Below are 18,183 nucleotides of genomic sequence, written 5' to 3'. Positions count from 1 at the left end.
AGATGGAGAAGTTGTGGGAGGTTTTCTTTTTCTAGTCAAACTGTTTTTACACTAAAAATGGGAGAGGAGGGGCATCCTTAACCAGAATGTGAACCCCTCTCCTAGACGTTAAACATATCCGTAAAGACAGTGCCTATCAACTAACTTTCATGTTGGAAAAAAATGGAAGTCCCTTTGATGCACTTGGGAACCAAAGTCCAAACCTGGCCTGTCCGTCCTCTGGCCCAGGCAGGCTGGTGAGTTTTAATCTGTGCCTTCATGCGTGTGCCTCCCAGCCTCTGTTAACGTAAGGCCATCAGGGTGGACCTAATCTGAGCTCACTGGCATCCTTATAAGAAGAGAAAATTTGGACACACAAGAGACACCAGGAGTGCACACAGAGGGATGACCGTGAGGGCATGGCAAGAAGTTGGTCATCTGTAAGCCAAGGAGAGAGGTCTCAGAAGAAATGAGACCCTCAGACTCTCTGATGTCAGACTTGCAGCTGCAGGATCTGTAAACTCCCTGGCATGTGGTATTTTGTGATGGCGGCCCAACCTGAGACAGCACCCTCTCCTCTCACAGTGAGGCGCGCTGCACAGACAGCTCTATCCCAGCCTTTATCCACTCGCCTTTGCTCTCTGGGCACTTTCCTGCATCCCTGGCTCCCTGCTGACCAGGAAGAAAAGGTTCCATCTCTGTATCTGGGCATTTGAGAGCATGCGTGGATGGCCCTCTGCCGGCAACACTGATTTGCTGGCTCTTCGCCAAACTTACTCTGGCTCTGCTCCTGCCACCTGCCTCCCCTAAATGTGCTTTCCCCTGCCCTCCTTCCCAGCCTGGGTGTGACCTGCAGCTCTGTCACCATGCAGCCCTCCGGCAGTGCATTTATAAATACACCGGTGTCCACAGCGCCTACCACGGTCCCTCTCACATACTCTGTTTTCAACCAGCCTTAGATGACAGTGACTTTTGGAAAAAGTGAGGATTGAGGATTTGGGGCAGAATTAAATTCTTCATGGACCCGTCTTCTGTTTCCGCAGATATTGGAGAAATGATAAAAAATTATGACCAAGTTGGGTTTATCCCAGGAATGGAAGCCGGGTAAAGTATTAGAAACAAAATCAATGTAACTCACTGTATTAGCAGAATGAAGGATTAAAATAAGGTCATTTCAGTAGATGGGTAAAGCATTTGACAAAGTTTGATATCCATTCATGGTAAAAAAACTGTCAGTGAGCTAGGAACAGTAGGGAATTTCCTCAGACAGTAAAAGACATTTACAAAACTCCTACAGGCCAGGTCACACTTAGAGGTAAAAGCCTGAATTGTTTCCTGAGCCCATTCACTCCTCCCCAGGAAAGCTTTCCTGACCCCTTGACCAGGTCAAATGCCCATTATACATTCCCCCAGGACCACTCTCTTCTCCAGAGCAATGCTCACAACTTCAATTGAAACTGTGTTCATGCCACTATTTGGTCAACGTTCGTTGGCAGTGAGCTCCATGATGATGGCATTCTGCCCAGTGCCACTGTGCTGTGTCCACACCAGACTGAGGGAGCGACTGAGTGAGCGGCAGGCCTGGTTCTGCTTGCACAGAGCTTGAGGACTGGAGCCGGGGGAGATCTATCATATGAGTCCATTTGTACACCCATGACCTCGGCAGCAAAGATGAGGCTTGTGGTTAGCTCTGGGCCACTCCCCCACGGAGAATGGAAGCTGGTGCTTTGTCTCCTGGCTCGAGGCTGGTGGGGGTCCTCCAGGCCTCTCACTGCTCCCCCCCGCCAAACAAGTATATGAGGTCCCTAGGGCCCGGGATGTGAAGCTGTACACTGAAAGAACCACAAACCCTAGTTCAGAGCGAATAGTTGTGATAACTGCAGAGGGCGTCTGCGTGCAGCAAATTCTGTGCGGTGACTCGTTCTGATCAATGCCCCGGATGGACACCTGCAGTTTGAAACCTCGGGCGGGATGCTGTAACTCGTAGGATCCTGGGGCAGAGCCCCTGCCGCTTAGGCTGCTTGCCCACCTGCCTTTGCTCTGGTCATCAGCAATCTGGCTTCTCTGTCCACGGTCACCAGACAGGACACAGGCCCCGGCCCAACCCCTTCTCCCGCCTGGAAGCGGACTTTCCCTTTCTTTCCAAGGATGAGTAGGCAGCTCCTTGCGGATAAAGGGGAGCAGTGCCAACTCCAGGACTTCTCCATCCGATGGTTGCTGGGGGAGGGCCAGGGCTGAGAGCTGTGCCGACGCAGACTGTGCGAGTTTGAGAGGCTGGCTGCCGTCCACCCGGAGGACTAGGCGGTCGTGGCCGGAGCTGGGAGAGGCCCCTGGAGAAGTGTGTCAGGAAGAGGAGAAAAGGTGAAAAGGTGAGGGCAGGCAGGCACCCTAGCCGTCTGGGGCATGTCCTGGCAGACTTGTGCCTCTGCTCACCGGCCTGGGCAGGTTTCTGTTCTGTGCCTTCTGAGAGGCGCCTTGTCAGCTGCTCCATACGGCAAAGAGAAAGGGAGAGAGGAAGCACAGGCTTTCCTCCCCGAAGCCAGCAGCCGTTGAAGGCACCCGTCAGCCGTAAAGTCTGGAGGGTGCACAGCCCGTGTCTGCCTCGGCCGCCTCTCTCCTGAGGTCTCCAAAGGATGATTTTTTTTTTTTTTTAAACGAAAATCATGACTCATGTAAGTATAAAATGAACGCACATCGAAGACTTTATTTGATTCATTTATTAATGAGGGAACCAGTTAGACGTTACCAGCAGTCCAAGGAGAATGCAACAGGCAAGTCGGAATGCTGAGTGAATGTGCAAGCAGGTGCAGAAAGGACTGTGGCCGCTGGACGGAGGTCACTTGCGTGTCTGCAGACGGGCGCGGTGTGCATTCGTGCAGTGCTCTACCACCTACCGAGATGTCACTCCGGGAAGGGCAGGGAGGCCTAGGGAGAGTATTCTGGAGGGAGCACGTAGTGGTGATCTTTCTTGTCCATTTTAAATCTGTCACAGATCCAGGAGAGGTGAGAGCAGAAGGAAATCTGGGCCTTCACGAAACGAAAGAGCTGAGGCAGGAGACAGGCTTAAGACGAATGATGACAAACCCGTGCCCCGGGCTCCCTGATGTGCATGTGAGTAAGAAGTGGGGGCTGGGGAAAGAGGGGGGAGGGGATAAATAGTCCGTAAGTACGTACGTAAATAAGAGATTATAAAGGGAAAAAATAGATGAAAAGATAAACGAGAGGGAAAGGGACTCAATACATAAATAAGAAGGAAAGGGAAGAGACAAGCATATAAAAAGCAAGAGAACGCCTCAGGGAGGTGAGAGAAGAACTGCTTTTGCTCGTTCGCGCCTCGGCTCATTTCCTTGTCCATTCACTGAACATAGTTATTGGGCAGTGCGCTCTGCCCTGGAGTACAAGCTCAACCAGCTGCACTTGACCCTTACCACTCACATCCTACAGGGAAGGACCGTGTGCGGTGGGCCGTTACACAGTGGTCCCCGCCCTGGTCCCTGGAGTCTGTGAATGTCACTGTACACGGCAAAAAGGATTTTGCAGATGGGATTAAGTTCAGGACCTTGAGATGGAGAGATGATTCTGGATCATCTGAATGGGCCTGATGTACTCACAGGGGTCCTGATAAGAGGGAGGCAGGTGATCAGAGGAGGAGAAGGTGATGTGATGGTGAAGCAGAGATCGGAGTGATGCGGCCACAAGCTGCAAAGTGCTGGGGGCCTCTGAAAGCTGGTAGACACAAGGAACACATTCTCCTCTGGAACCTTCAGCGGGAACCAGCCCTCCAACCCATCACCTGTAGCCCTATAGGACCTGGATTTTTGACTTTCAGAACTGGAAGAGAATAAATTTGTGTCATTTTCAGCCATTAAGTTTATGGTGATCTGTTAGAGCAGCAGCAGGAAGTGAATACACACTCCAAGCAAGTGCACTGTAGCATGATTGCAATGCAGAGCGCTCTGATGGGGGAAACTGAGCCAGTCAGGGGAGCCGCCGCCCGGTGTCCTGGGGGAAAAGGATTCCTGCTGGCACCTGAGGGGTTTGGAGGATGTAGCTGGGAGCGTATTGGGCTTATTTTCGGTGGGGTGGGAGGGATGCTGTCCCAAAGTATACCAGAGGAGGGAATAATCTCGCAGAGGTCCTGAAGCAATGTTTTCTTACATGTCAGGGGCAGAGGGAGGTTGGAGGCAGGAACCACTAACGTGTGGTTGTGGTGGTTTGTGCAGGGCGTATAGGCCTGAACCCCGTCATGGGGTGAAAATGCAAAGGAGAAGAATTATCAAGACGTTTAGGAGGCTTTTGCAGGAAGGTGGGTGCTGAAATTCAACGTGGTGGTTTTAGACAAAGGGCTTAAAACCATTAGTTAGTCATTTAAAATAAGTATTAGCTTGGGTGGGTGGCACCATGGAGCTAGCTGGTGGCCTTCCTGTGAAAGCACCCTTGAACTCCTTTCTCTTGGTGTCCTTAAAAAATGTGAACTCAGAGGTACCCACATTGCCTGCTTCTGTTAATAACTGGGTAAAAAGAAAGATCATATTTACCATGGCCTTGATTCTGAGACTAGCCTACAATTCACTTTAAAAATCCAGAAAGTGTTTTGCTCATCTATACATTCCTAAAGGCCACACAGGCAGAAGGCTTAGCAGCTGTGGAGCAACTCTCCCAGAGGCTCATCGTGGAAGTTGTGATCGGCCAGGGTGCATTTCTCGGGATATCAGTGGTCCGCACGCCCATTTGCTACCTCGTGAGTATGTCTTTTGGCCAGCCACTTGAGGTACTTGTTTGTGATTGTTTATTCGCTCTTTAATCCTCAGAGCTTCTCCCATGATGAATGCTTGTGAGCCAAATTATTTGGCAGGAGACTTTGGTGTCGTGGCCAAATGGGGAGCGGCAGAATGAATGTCTTTTTAAAACTCTCCTCCCGTTGGCCCCCTCCTCTTTCTGCTTGTATACGTGTCCCTTTTACAATCCTAGTGGCCATTGAACACACCAGAACAGCTGCTGGTCCCACAGCACAGATTTCCACCGCCCCCCCCCCCCCCCCGCCAGCCTGATACTGCATTGGCTCATGCTTTTTCCCTGGGTGGTATGTGATGGACTCTTTCTCTTGATTCCCCATACTCTTCACCTAAATTTCTATTCCTTATTAATTATCATTTGTGGTGTTGGTTCTGTTTGCGGGATGCCTTGAAAGCTGCATGGGGTCTCACAGTGAGAGAGGGATCCATGCTCGGGTTCCCATGCAGGTGAATTTTGGGTGATTTGTAACAGGTACGGTGGAAAAGTCCAGAATTGAGGGATACAGGCCAGTATGAAAGACCCATAGATTTTAGGGCCCTCTGCCTGAAGGGTCATATGCCTGGGCAGCAAGAGCTCCCCTTAGCAGTGCTTTGCGAAGCTTGCACTAATCATTCTGACAGACATTTAACTTCAGTCTCTGTTAGAGTCAGTAGCATGTCCTGAAAAATTTAGGAAGGGCCAACAGGCATCCTCTCTCTATGACCTGCTAACACAAAGAGCTAAAGCTGAGTGTGTTCTGGGCACAGCCCATGTTCTCACCCTTCCATGTTGGGCCAAGTGTGTTGCTGATCACTCAGGGATCAGCCTGTATATGGACATTGACATTCCTTAGAAATGTGGCAACTAAAGTGATTTCCTAAAATTGGTAAACACAGTATTTCTTCATTCTGCTTACTAGGCCGTGCTCTTGTCCAGGGAATTATTTTTTCCTCTTCTAGAATAGAATAGATTTTTTCCAACTTCTATTTCCTCCTCCTGTGGGATGATGATAGGCATCAGCAGGAGGGGTTCTGAATTTTTGCAGGTGTTTGTGTTCTGGTCAACATTGTGATGATGTTGATTCCTGGCACGCCATGTTGAAACAGGTCTTGTTGAGGCTTATTGGAAAAGAGCTACCCCATGTAACCTGGATTTGTTGGAGCTTCAATTTAGAAACAATTTCTTGGCAATACTAGTTCTCTTGATCATACATGTTATAATTAAGAAGGTGCAAGAAGTTTAGAGCCCTGGAGACTCAAGACCTTCCATGGAACGAGCATGCATATTGTCTCCTAAGTAAGGAACGTTCATGGGGATCTATTAAACTGGGGCACACGATAAGTTGATGACTTGAGTCAAGGGTGTGGATCAGGAAATGGAATTCAGGAGGGGTGGACTGACTATGTTGGTTTGTGGCCTCACATACAGGCCTTTCCTGAGCCGCCTCCTCTGACAGCAGGTCCATGTGGCTCTGGTTTCATAATGCTGGGTGCCCTCTGTATTGTCACATGAAGAACCTGTGTGCTGGGAGCTGGAGAGGGGGGTGGGGGGTCTCCAAAGTCCTGTCCACATACCCCACCTGCAGACCAGAGTACTAAGGGTTTGGGTAGGCTGCAAATCAAGGAAGACCCAAAAGGCAGAGGCTTACAAGAAATGATGTTTGCTTTTTCTGCCTGCAAGAAGTTTGAGTTGTTGGAAGTTCAGGGCTGGGTTGAAGGTTTAGGGAGGCTGAGGCTTTGATGGCCTCTTTGGTCTTCTCATCAGAGTCATCTAGAAGGTGTCTGATACAGGTGGGGTGGGCCCAGGCTGGAGGGAGCAGTGGCCTGTGAGGGTGGCACTCCCTCTGACTGTTGTGGGGAATGGCTATCAGGAAGTTTCCTCTCCACCTGGTCACGCTGGTATGGAGGCAACTCCTTTGAGATGGGATAACGTGCAGTCATGCCAAAAGGCCAGACTGGATTCCCGGGGGGAAGGGGCAGCCCCAAGGCATGCAGGAGCTTTGGTGGGACTCATACTTCTTGTGCTCCTGGGAGCTCTTCAGTCACCCCACTCAGTAAGGCCAGTGTCCTTCCCAACAAGGCACTGTCTGGCGCTCTCTTAAACGCCAAGATGCACCCGAGCCCTTGGCCTTGCAGTGCTCACTTTGACTGCAGACCACACAGTGCTGAGCGGAGGGGGAAACAGTGGTTACCTAGGGAGGCCCAGCATCGTGACCCTCAGGAGCTGTCATGGGACAAGACAGTGGGACAGCTCCCACAGCTGGTCTTTGTTTACTGCTTTTATCTGCTTTGCCTTCAAAACTTGCCTCTCCTTCTTCCCTTCCACCTCTTCCTTGACTGTTCAGTTAAAGGTAGGCTGAGTTACCTACCATGCCCTTCCCTTTACCTGGATGACTAAGGGAAACCACCACAACTCAACAAGGCCCATGTCCTGGGGGCAGGCATTAGTCTCAGGCCCAGGAGTCAATGTGCAAGAAATGCACGCTGGTTTTTCTTTAACATAATTTAATTTCTCAGGCTCCCGTTGTGCACAGGCGGAGGAAGCTTATACTTGGTCAGCTGGCACCCTCTGCCTTTCCTGAGGATGTGCTCAGTGCTACGAGCTTGGCTGGTTGCTTGGTCCTGGCACCAGTGTCTCGCCACTTGAGTTTGTTAGAAGCTTTCCTGCCAGTTCTTGGTCATCGGGCCCTGCTGGTCACTGCTGTTGTCTCTTGTTCTTACTTGATCCTGACTTTGCTTCATGCGTGCTCTCTCTGGGCCCAGGAAGCTCTTAGGAGCTCCCATCCATCCCTAGGAAGAAGTCGGTGAAGTTGGGTCTGGCTTGCTAATTCTGAACCATTAAATAGGTATTTATTCTGCCTGCCTGTCCGGAGGAAGTTAGGGTTTTGCCCCACTGTGGGCTTTAGCTTGAGGTCTGAGATTATCCTTCTGCTTATTGATCACCAGAAGGGCAAAGTGAGGATGGCACACACTTTCGGGCACAGGCCCTTCCCAGGACCCTCCACTCTGCTGAGGAGAGCACTGTGCAGCTGAAGCCAGAGACTTCCTTTGTAAGGTCACACATTCCACCTGAACTCTGGTCTTATCCCAGGACCTGAGCTTTGCACTCAAAGATGAAGGTAAAGACTTCCATTTCCTCTGCTAAGTCATGTCTGGCTGAAGCAGGGAACACAGAATGACCCTGTTACATGACCCGGGAGAAGACCTTGGGAACAGAAGAGCCTCGTTGACCCTTCAAGAAATCCCACCAAATCTACATAAGAGGAATAGAGAAAGGAGGATGAAGAGAGGCTTTTCCCTTTTAATACCACACAGAATAAATTTTAGACTGTGTGTGTGTATGTATGTGTGTGTGTTTGTGTGTGTGTGTGTGTGTTTGTGTGTGTGTGTGCTTGTGTTTTAATTTTGGTCCTTTAGATGGAAGAGAATTTCAGAACATATGAGTAAAAATAAACTTACATTTCAGTGCTCCTGGGGTCTCTTCAAAATGATCAGAAGTTGAGAAACTTAGTTACACTATTTTACTTAAAATTCTTTTTAACTGTAAAGTGATCTGCTAGGCTATCAAACTTTTTAGGTGCACCCAAAATAACACCCGATTTCTGAAACCACCGTATTTTACACTTTCACTTCCCACATACACCAGCTCGGTGACAAGAAACCATCTCTGAACGATGTGCGGAATTGAGGTTCTCGGAAACATACCCAGGTCCTGGTGTTCGCAGTGTGTCTGCTTGGCCGCTCCTTCTGCCCGACATGTCCCCATCCCGTCCCCCCTGGCACACTCCTGCCTCTTCTTCAGGGACCCGCTCCAACGCAGTCCCCCCCCCCCCCCCCCCCCCGCTTCACCCAGCTGTCCTCCCCGCCACCAGCAGGGGCAGCCGTTCTCTACCTGGGTTCCCTCCTCCATTAGAGCATCTCCCTCACTGTAGTAGAGAGACTAGGTCCCCTGAGTGTGTCCTTCCTCCGTGCTGTTGCAATCTATGACTTGCACACCTCTTAGATATACTGCCTAAAATTTTAGACCCTCAGAATCTGAAAATCTCCCTTAACCCTACCCGTTTGCCTGTTGAAAAAGGTGTTATCCCAGTGCACGTCAGTATATCCTTTAGGTCCTGGGCATCTGGACTTGCGCTGGCCTAACGTGTATTTTGAAGGGGTCACAGCTGTGAGAACAGAGAGGCACATGGCCTTTGGTATCCTGATGGGTGAGCTGCTTCATTCCCAGGGCCAACTCTTACTGATTTCTCAATCTCCAGGGCTAATGTGGTGCCAGACACATAGTGTTATGGGTTGAATTGTGTCCCCCCAAAATCTTTATGTTGATACCCTAAATCGTAGTATATCAGAATGTGACCTTATTTAGAAATAAGGTGGTTGCAGATGAAATTAGTTAAGATAGAGATCTTACTGGAAGTAGGGTGGGCCCCTAACCCAGAGTGACTGGTCTTTCTCAAGAGGGGAAATCTGGACATAGACATGTACATCAGGAGAACATCATGTGAAGATGAAGGCAGAGACTGAGGAGAGGCTTCTGCATGCCAAGGAATACCACAGAGGGCAAGCAGATCACCAGAAGCTGGGGTGGAGGCATGGGAAACAGATTGTCCCACATGGCCCTCAGAAGAAAACAACCCTGCCAACACCTTGATCTTGGACTTTTGGCCTCCAGAACTGTGAGGCAATAAATTTTGTTGTTTAAGTCCCCCAGGCTGTAGTACTTTGTTAAAACAGTCCTATAAAATAATATTCCTTGTATATATCCTGAGTTAATACCAATCAAGTGAATGAATGAATGAATGAATGAATGAAATTTTCCATGAGAATGACAAGCATCTCATGACAACTCATGGACCAATCCACACTTGTCCAATAACCTTAACATTGGGAGAGCCTTACCCCTTAGCAGCTGGTGTAATTATGTGAGGTCCATATGAAATATCTGGCATCCCACAGGCTTAATGACAATTAGTGGGGTGATCTCAAGGGGGTGGGGTAGCCATGCGAAAATCTGGGCTTCTAAGAGGGTCTTGGAGTTTTTAAAAATGGAGGAAAGAACAAAGGAGAAACCTTGCCGTCTTTGACATGTATTAATATGAAATTATTTTTGAACTTTTTATTCTTTTAGGAAAAGACTTGCTTTTTCAGGGCAGATTAATTAAAGAGCATACACATCAGGGGCTGAGTTATGTTAGGAGATTCCCCCCGCTCCAGCAGTCTGGCTTTGTTCTGAGCCTCCAAGATGCTGACTGAGCACTTGGGCAGGATGGGGTGGGGCGGGGCATTTACATGGTTGAAGACCAAGGTGGGATCTCACACCCTAGTCCTCACTCATCAGTGCCCTTCAGCTGTTGTTCACACCCTCTTCCCCCTTGTGCCCAGATGTGAGGAGCCCTCATCATCCATCTTTATCTGTGGCTCTCATCCAGTTCACTGATGCTATATCCATGTAAATGTTTTATGTTTGAACAGTGATATGGATTCCATTTAAGAGGTATTGTGGGTTAAACCCAAAAGATGTTGACGACGTCCTAAGCCCTCGTACCTGAGAATGTGATCTTGTATGGAAATAAGGACTTTGCAGACAGTGAAGTTAAGACGAAGTCATTAGGGTGAGTCCTAATCCAGTATGACTGGTATCCTTATACAAAGGGAGAATGTGGACACACACGCTCACGTGCACACAGGGAGAATGTCATGTGAACATAAAGGAGGAGATCGGGAGATGCATCTACAGCCGAGGAACGCCACAGATTTCCAGCAAAGCCCCATGAGTAAGGGGAGGGGCCCAGACAGATTCCCCCTCACAGCCCTCAGAAGGTACCTGGATCCCGGGCTTCCAGCCCCCAGAGCTGGGAGATAATACATTTATTTCCGTTGTCGAAGCCAGCCGTCTCGGTACTTAATTATGGCGGCCCTCGCACACTAATGCAGGGGGTGATCTGAAAGTTTGCTCTCCAGAGCGGTCGCTCGTCTGGAGGAGGGGAGTCAGCTGGCCCTTTCCCATATACGAGCATCTCACATTTGAAGAAGTAGTTCTGGGCTGTCTGAGGACACTTGGCAAGTGATCATCTTAGTCACGAACTTCTGGAAGCAGCATTGTGAAGAATTTGTTTTTAATAGCAGTCTTTCATGGCTTCCTTCCTTCTCTTTTTGTAGGCTTCCTGGCACATAGACTGCTGCCATTTATGCCGAGGAGTGCTTTGGTCTGGGCTCCTGGTGCCCAGTTGCCAGGAGCCTCTGCGGGCAGGTGGGACGCCGTGGAGTGTTTTCTCAGGCTTGCTGTCCCCTCAGAGATCAAAGTGGAGACGTCCTTCTGCCCCTCAGCTTGCTCTGTGAAGTGTGTCTCTGCTGTAAGGCCCTGCTGGTAGATGAAGGGGAAGCACAGGGTCGGAGAAGGCGGTTGCGGTCTGAATGTGTATGTCCCTGCAAAATCCTTCTGTGGAAGCCCAACCCGCCATGTGTGACGATACTTGGAAATGGGGCCACTGGGAGGTAATTAGGTTTAGATGAGGTCATGTGGGTGGGGCCTCTTATAAGAAGAGGAAGAGCCCAGAGCCCTCTCTCACCATGTGAGGACCCAGTGAGAAAGTGGCCGTCTGCAAGCCAGGAAGAGAGCTCGCACCAGACACCGCACCTGTCGGCACCTTGATCTTGGACTTCCAGCCTCCAGAATTGTGAGAAATAAATGTCTGTGGTTTAAGCCACTTGGTCTGTGGTGTTTTGTGACAGCAGCCCAAGCAGACTAAGATAGATGCTTTACTTTTCTGCTCCCCAAGAGCTGGGCCTCCTGGGAAGGAGCAGAACCTGTGAAGGCTGGGGTTTGAATCTCGCCACTCATGACTGGCTGTTGAGTCAGAGCAGGGACAAACTAGCTGTGCCTAGAAGAGACAGGGTACTTTCCAGCCTCTCTTCAGTGGGTTTAGAAACCCAAATACATATGAATTCTCCTAAGGCCACAGAATTAAGCTAGCTTCCCTCCAATTGGAGAAAGCCAGCCCCCTGCGTGCCTTCCTGAAGCACTTCCTCGTTTGATGTGCCAGAGGATCCTGGGACGTCAGAGATGTGTCACTGTTGCTGGGGTCCTGCAGACAGGAAGCCCACCGCCTCTTACACAAGTACGTGTTAAGGGAAGGGGGACACAAAAAAAGTATCAGGCAGAAGGGAGGGAGCGGTCACTTCTAGACATGTGACACCTCTTCCACAGATGTTGCCAGACGTTTCCTCCTTGGCAGCCCATCACCAGACCTTCAGTGAAGGTGAACACTATAGTGACTCTAGAAAACATTAACATGTATAAACTTTCCACAGAATCCTATGAAGTAGATAAGTTTGCATCATTCCCCCCCCCCCCAACTTACAGCCTGAATACTTTATTTTTGTGGGTAAGTTTGGTTCTGTTCAAAACCGGTCTATTGATACCTACCCTTTGTAAGCATTGGGCTAGCTCCTACTGAGGATAATTATGCCTGGGACACGGTACCTGCCCTCAGGTGCATAGGCTTGTGAGGGAAGATGCCATGCACAGAACATTTACATACAGTATGAGGCTGCGTGTCCCACACGAGTTACAGAGGATGGAGCAGGGGGAGGCTGGTACTGCCCAGAGCACTGCAGCGCTGCCTTGGATAACACCTCAGGCGTGGTTGAGAGGGGCAAGGGTCATCCCATCTGGCGAGGGCTGGGGGTTCCTCCCCTTCTTGACAGGTGGGGAGATTTTAGAAAGGCCTGGAAGGCATTCTGGTTGTGGGGCTGTCATGAGCAAAGTCTGGAGACAGCTGTGTGTTTGGGTTCACTGGGTGCTGGGAGCAGAAATCTCATAGATGGGTTGTAAGACTGGAGACGTCCATAGACAGAGATGGTTTCTGCCTTTGTAGATAGGCAGGGTTACACTTTTGTCTTCTGGGTCCCAGCTATAAGTAGCCTACAAGGTATTTGAGCCTAGACCAAGTTTAAGGGAGGTCAGTTGGTGGCAGAGTACCCTGAGCCAAGAGATGGGAGAGAGGAAGGACAAACAAAGCATAACCCAGGACTTGGGCTGGCTGGCCACACAGGCCTGAAGGAGCGAAGAGCAAAGGGTGACCCCACTGAGCCTCTGCATCCTTAACCAAATTTGACATGGACCAGGCGCCTGGGTGGCTCAGTTGGTTAAGCATCTGCCTTCAGCTCAGATCATGATCCCAGAGTCCTGGGATGGAGTCCTGCATCGGGCTCCCTGCTCAGCGAGGAGCCTGCTTCTCCCTCTCCCTCTGCCTGCCGCTCCCCCTGCTTGTGCTCTCTCTCTGTCAAATAAATAATTAAATCTTTAAAAAAATTTTTTTGACATGGATCACATTAGAACAGATTTTATTTATTTGAGAAAGACAGAGATAGCAAGAGTGAGCACAAGTGGGGAGAAGAGAGAGAAGCAGATTCCCTGCTGAGCAGGGAGCCCGATGCAGGACTCGATCCCAGGACCCTGGGATCATGACCTGAGCCAAAGGCAGATGCTTAACCACCTGAGCCACCTGGGCGCCCCACTAAGGACATCTTTAAGGACACCAAAACTTCCTTTTCCATTTTATCAGTAATAATTTTTACTTTGGCAAATGGAAGGGCAATTGAATACTATTGTCTTAAAGCTCCCTGGTGGAGCAGAGGTGCCCACTGGGGAGCATGGGAATCTACTTGGCAGAGGGCACCCCTCCTTTTATTTCCATATAGAAAGAGACATCAATTTGGGGAGTGCCTGCTCCTTCCCCAGGTGTCTGTGGCCCACGTTAACAATCTTCTCCAGTGAATTTCAAACTTCCTTTCCAGTGAGCTGCAAAAGTAATTAAACCATTTATTTGTTCTGGTCCTGAAATCAGAGTTACTCAGTAAACTCCCAAAGCGCCTGAACCACAAGAAGTCAAAGGTAGAATGACATGTTTAAAAGTTGCCATAAATGCTGGCAAACTGGACGTGATGATAAATCTGAGCCATTTCACATGGTCAGTTGGGTCTGTAATAAAAGACACGAACTTAAAATATATTTCTTCTTGCCTTTCATGGCTGTAAAGATCAATAAATTTTGTAAAATTTAAAGATAAAGTGTGAGACGTTTTAAATTTTATGTGAATGACTTGCATGGTGACAGTAACCATATCGTGGCCCTTGGAATAGGAGGTAATTTATAGTTGATGGTTTCTTGGCAACATATATATGCATTTTGGAGGTAATATTTAAAAATCACCCAGCACATGGTTTCTGATAAAATGCATAACTCAGGTACTTGGAGTTGTTTTATAGGAAAAAGATGAAGGCACATTGTGTAGTTAGGATCCGGGCACGTTGCTTCTTCCTTGGGAATTATGAGCATGGAAACCTGGCTCCCGCCAGGGAGTGATAAAGTGTGCCTGTGGAAAATGAGTCCCGGACTTGAGCTCAGTGCCAGAGTCTTCTGAAGTTCAGGGCTCTCCCAGGACTGTCTGCATCGTTCCCGTCTCAGCTGTGACCACTTGAAGCTGCAGGGGCAGGTGGGGCAGGGGAGGGAGGATTCCCTGCCTAAAAGGGGGGTGCTGGGACATGTGCTGTCACCATGTCAATGGGTGCACTGTGCTCCCAACCTCTACCCAGGCTTGAAGCCTTGCTCTCTGACACTTGGTTTGAGAGGACCTGGGAGAGGGATGGAGATGTGCCTTCACAGCCAAATTCTACTTAATGTGGAGGTCTGGTCTGTTCTCTTTGTGTAGGAATGTGTGTGTGGCGGGGGGAGGACTAATGTGCTCTCAACACTAGTTGCCATAGCACTCTGCCCCTTCTTGGAATAACCTCTTTCCAGGTGTAGGGGCTGGGTGAGCCTAGAAACTGTAAGCTATCCATTGGCTATTCAGTTTTAACTAGTATCTAATTGTAGTGACTAAGATGGGTCTAGGGAGCTTTGTGCTAGGTGACTGGCCCAGTTAGATGGGGTGGGGTGATAGTCAGGGAGAGCTTTTTTGAGATAATGGTACTTGATGTCTGAAGGATACTCTGGGAGATACAGGGAGGAGAGGGAGTCTCAGGCAGAGCCAGCAATGCCTGCGATGGTCTCAGGGGACAAAGGGGCTTAGCATTATAGGAGAAACTGAGGTGGGTGGGGCACAGTGTGGGAGGTTAGAGGGTTGTAGTCCAAGGCTGCTGAGAAAGGCAGGGGCTAGGTTCAAGGACATTGGGTATCCAAAAAGGGATTTCAGCAGGAGAGTGATGTGAACAGATTTGTGTTTTAAGAATGTTGCTCTGGCTTCTGTGTGGGGAAGAGAGTGGGAGTGGGAGGAGGGCATGACAGAAGTCGTGGCCATGGACACAGAGAGGAGTAGATAAATTCAAGGTGTCTTTGGTGATAGAATTGAGTTGTGGTTAGTTCTCAGTCGAATATTGTCTCTATTCATTGCCTCTTTGCATCTTCCTTGCTCACTGATAGTCACTTCTAATCTGCTCAGCTTCTGATTATAACAAGGGAAATGGTCACACGTCCCCAAAGGTGTGTGCCCTTTCACTCCCTCACATACACCCGCATGATCTCTGACAGCATATACTTGTGAGCCCTGAAATTGCCAATGAAGGTTTATTCCCTCTTGGGTTCCAGTATTAGGATAGACTAAGTTTTGCTGCAGTAACAAAATTTCCCATAATCTCAATAGCTTAACAGAACAAAGGTTGGCTGATTGTGAATGCTGTCTGTCCAACGAGAGGGATGCTCTGCTCCACACAGTCACTCAGGGACCAAGGCTGGTAGGAGCACCTCATTCTTTAGGCTAAACAATCTGGAACATGAGATGGAAGACATTTGAGCTACTTCTGTGTGTGTCGCTGCCACTCATGGTTCTGCCATACTCCTCGTCATGACCCTGTCTTACTTCAGGGAAGCTGGGAAATGCAGAGGAACCCACTGAAATACCGGATAACTGAGTGAAACATTTGGTGAGTATTTCTGTTTCTGCCACAAGCCCAGATTCAAGGCAGAGGAGACCCAGGTAGTGAAAATCCAGAGAGCTGGTAAAAAGGATTCATAGCTTTACACAGTGCAGGGAAGGTGGTTCTGGTACAGAGGGGCTAGTTTCCCAGAGCCTGGAGAAAAATGCCAATAATAATAATTATTATTATTATAGTAATAATAATAATGATTTTCCTTCTTCTGTCACCTCGCAATATTTAGTAATGGCTTAATCTGCTTAAGACAGTATATAATTTGCCCTCATGCCAAAGCCATAGTCTGATGGGGTCACCACAGGCCCTGTGGCCCAGGGTCTCACCTGGATCCCCATCCACCCTTTCCCAAGCATAGCATCGCACAGCCCTCTTCTTTGCCCTTCACCATGGTGACAGCCAGCCTCCAGACGGCCCCCAGGGATTCCCTCCTACAGGCTGACTTGTATAACCGATATTGTGGAAAAGACAGCATGACTCCTGAGGCCAGATCATATAAGACATTACCCCTTCTGCCATTCTCTGGATGGCGTGGATGATTCACTCTGGGGAAAGCTGGCCACAATCTTGTGGGGACGCTCCAGCAGCCCCTTGTAGAGAGGGCCACCCAGGAAGGACTGAGGCTTCCTGCAGACAGCCAGCATTCACTTGCCAGTGGTGTGCATGAAGTGTGTTGGAAGTGGGTTCTCCTGTGCCATTCAGGTTGCAGATGACTGCAGCCCCTGCAAAAGCTGCCTGAGATCTCAGCAGACGCCCTGAGCCAGAAACATCCAGCTAAGCCTCCTGAATTCCTGACCCACCTCAATTTTATGAGCTACTCAGTGTTTGTCATTGCTGAATCTCTAAGTTTTGGATTAAATTATTAAGCAGCAATGGATAACTAAGACACCCCAACTTCAACAGACTTCTCCTCATGCCCTGTGCTGTGCCACCATGGGGCATTCCCAGATTCTCCTGTAGACTTGGCTGCTCCAGCCTGTGTGTTCCCACAGCATGTGGCTTTTCACTCCACTTCCTCTTTATTTCTAAATTGCATTAAAGTTGTTTCTTTCCTTGTCAGCCTCTTTCATTTGAGGATGGGCTGCTTGAGGACAAACAATCCAGTCTGGCTCCCTCTTGTAACCTCATTTTTGGTGGCATAGTTTGATGATAGTAGCAAACACTTTTATGGCTCTTAGTTCATACTGCATGGTTTTAAGACCTTTACATATATTGACACATTAAATCATCCCCATAACCTCTGATTGAGGTACTGTTATGAGCCTAAATTTTAAATGTGAGGAAACTGAGGCACAGAGAACTTGAGTAACACACCCAAGGTTGCACAGCCAATAAGTAGCAGAATCAGAATTATGAACCCAGCGGTCAGGCTCCAGGAACCCTGCTCTTGTCTTGCTCTCCTATCCAATTTGGATTGTGTTTCTTGGGAAGGGAATGAAAAACTATCAAGCAGGCCAAGCACTCAAGGGACTCGGAGAAAAGATTTATGAGAAGAAGGGAAGTAGTGAGCATAGTAAGTCAGGGAATGACAGGAAAGGACAAATGGGCAATATTAGAATCTCAGAGAAATAAAGAGACTTCTCTTGCCTGGCAGAATAGTTTTCCAGTTTTTAGGTTAGAAGCTCGATTGCAGTTGGGATTAAATCTATAGGAAATGCAGAGAAGGGGTAGATCATGTAATTTGTGAAGTTAGGGAAGTCTGAAATAAAATAGAAATAGTCCAAAGGAAATATGTAGTATTTCTGTTTGTTTCCATGTCTGTCTGGCTGTGAATGCCATTGGGTGGGTCAGCCTAGCTCACTGCTTCCTGTAGGACCCATCTAAACTCCTCGTGTCTGGGTAGCTGTGGGGGACAGACACAGAGGACCTCTGCGTGATGCTTGCTGACCATTGCTGCAGGCTGCCCCTTCCTGGTGTGTGCCTGGAGTGCCAGGCAGGAGGGGCGGTGCCAAGTACACAGTGGGTGGATGTTCAGGACTGCAGAGCCAGCAGAGGAATGCCCCAGGAGGACAGAAAATACACATCGGAAGAGCAACCAAGGGCAAAATAAGATCCAAGACAGCCAACTGTTTGCAGAGCACAAGTTCTTCCTGAGTTTGGTCCAGACTATTAAAAGTCCAGGCTATTCAAGTAGAGAATGTGTTTGAGATGCTTAAGAGGAATCCTAATTGTCATCATAGCCTGTTAAGTATGCTCTCGGGGAGGAGACCATCTTCAGGGCAGGACTGTGGGGGGGTGTGTGGAGGAGTCTGATTGTCTGCATATGGCCCCAGCTCTTGTGATGCCTGGCCCACGGCAACGTCCACAGGTGTACCTGCTGCGCATCTGTCCCCTGAGCTGGAACCACTCACATGCAGGTCTCACTTTCTGAGCCATCGATAACAACAAGGGTTGGCTTTGTAAAGACCTGCAGCACTCAGTGGTAGAGCTAGGGAGGGTGGTCATTCATCTTATTGGCAACAATGGGCAGAGGGAAGAAAAGGGCCCATTTCCAGGCTGA

At 49.0% G+C, this 18,183-nt stretch overlaps 1 long non-coding RNA gene across 2 annotated transcripts in view; it reads left to right on the top strand.

Annotated features, from left to right (window-relative positions):
• LOC148163523 (uncharacterized) overlaps nt 1-11,461 on the top strand; it is a 46,379-nt gene extending 34,918 nt beyond the window's left edge. For both annotated transcript variants that reach the window (XR_015768935.1, XR_015768934.1), the window contains exons 4-7: nt 2,972-3,090; nt 4,598-4,720; nt 10,227-10,366; nt 10,914-11,461. This is a non-coding gene — a long non-coding RNA (uncharacterized LOC148163523). The remainder of the gene's footprint in view (nt 1-2,971; nt 3,091-4,597; nt 4,721-10,226; nt 10,367-10,913) is intronic.
• The last annotated feature ends 6,722 nt before the right edge of the window (nt 11,462-18,183 follow it).

Source organism: Eumetopias jubatus, unplaced genomic scaffold, assembly GCF_037043125.1.
Source record: "Eumetopias jubatus isolate StellerSeaLion01/CBP00866 unplaced genomic scaffold, mEumJub1_p1.0 scaffold_9, whole genome shotgun sequence".
Classification (NCBI taxonomy): domain Eukaryota; kingdom Metazoa; phylum Chordata; class Mammalia; order Carnivora; family Otariidae; genus Eumetopias; species Eumetopias jubatus.
The sequence above is the reverse complement of the archived record's forward strand: the minus strand, read 5'-3'. Positions and strand labels throughout refer to the sequence as shown.